Here is a 1,864-nt window from a genome sequence, read left to right as displayed (position 1 = left end):
ATTGAGACTGGTCACTGCGTAATGAATATGTTGAGTTTGAATTCAATGATAAATCAATGCACATACGAAAAACGTTCCAAGCGGAAACGGTGTGTTGGTACTCAGCCTCGACATTACTAATCTATTAGTATTATTATTGGATCGCTACCTTTTGTTCCACAAAATTGTTGTTCCAAATTATATTTGCTCCAACTATATAAATATTCACATTTTACTTTTGTTCCAAATTTTTTTGTTTCAACGGATCATGGTGCCAACCAATATATATGCCAAAAACACTTGTTCCAATGTATATTTATTCCAATCAACAAATGGTCAATAATATATTTGTTCCTACACACTTTTTTCCAATCTATATTTATTCCAATAAATGTTTCTTCCAAAATATATTTGTTCCAATGGACTTTTCTCCCATAGTATAATTTTCATGTTTGGAACAAATATTCATTGGAAGAAGTGGTAACCGGAATCTACAACCGGAACCGTGGTTACACATGTTAATAATTCGTTATCATAATTTAAAATCTATGATTACTTGATAAAGCAAATTTTGTATGGTTTTTGTCGTTTTTGATTTTGTTATGCTTTTTGAAAGCTATCTGTTTAACAACTGGATAATTCGTTACACCGACCATTTAAATGGAATCTCCAGGGGCGCATCAAGGGGGGGGGGGGAAGGAGCAGTTGCTCCAGGCGGCAGCGGGCAGGGGCGGCCAAATATTTGAGGGCGGCAAAAAAATAACATAATGTCTTTTGTAATATAATAAAAATAAAATATTTAGTAGAATAATAATAGTAGAATAATTATTACTTTTACGAATTTACGATGTCAATAATTGTCGGAATATTTAAAATCGTAATGGAATCTAATATTAGAACTATTAGGTACTTATTGGAAGAGAACGTCGTTTATGGACCTTGTTCTTGTAATACCTAGTACCTACGTACTAATCGAACTATTTTAGATTCTGAGCGGAGCGTAGAATGTATTGATTTTACAATGATATGTTTATTTTTGTGTCTGTCATCGCCTTTTAGGACAGTAAAAATGCTCAGATTTTCTTCAACAGTATCTTTTCTGATAGCAAAGTGAATTCCAAATAGTTTCCAAAAGCGCCGTGAAAAACAAAAGAAAAATTAAGGAAAAATCGATTTCAAAAAAATCGATTTTGGTTTTTGGTGTAATTCTTAAACAAATGACCGTAGGTACATGCGATTTTGAATGAATGTTTATATTAACATTTTCTATACACCATAACATTTTTCAAATATTTTGACCTATTTTGAGTTGTTTACGGACATTTTCAGTTTCCATTTTTTTAGTTTTTTTTTCAATAAATATCAATAAAATGTTATTTGTTGGTTAAAAAAACTTGAAAATTTAATAGATGGCTCCTAGTACCTATATTGTTTCAAAGGCAGATAAAAAAAATTTAAAATCCATAGTCACAATTTTTTTTATAAGCATTTAAAGTTCAAATATTGACAAAATACGTAAAAATTACGAAAATTACGAAAATTACGAAAATTTGCAAATTATTTTGTTGTTAGAAATTCAAAATTAAATTAATGTAATACAAGATTCCTCTTGAGTTTGTCTACCTTAATCAAAAAAAAAATGTCTACAAGAAAGTCAAATTAAATTTTTATGAGCGTTTGAAATTCATATTTTTACAACATTATTGATATTCACCCGATTTTCTTATTTTGTTGTAATTAAAAAACGAATGATTGGAGATATTTGGAAATTTCGTTCATTGTTTATATTCGCATTTTCTATACACTATACAATTTTGAAAATAATTTGACTATTTTTGAGCTGTTTACAGATATTGTCAGTGTGCTTGTTCGAGCGTAGCGAGAA

Source organism: Acyrthosiphon pisum, chromosome X, assembly GCF_005508785.2.
Source record: "Acyrthosiphon pisum isolate AL4f chromosome X, pea_aphid_22Mar2018_4r6ur, whole genome shotgun sequence".
Lineage (NCBI taxonomy): Eukaryota > Metazoa > Arthropoda > Insecta > Hemiptera > Aphididae > Acyrthosiphon > Acyrthosiphon pisum.
The sequence above is the reverse complement of the archived record's forward strand: the minus strand, read 5'-3'. Positions refer to the sequence as shown.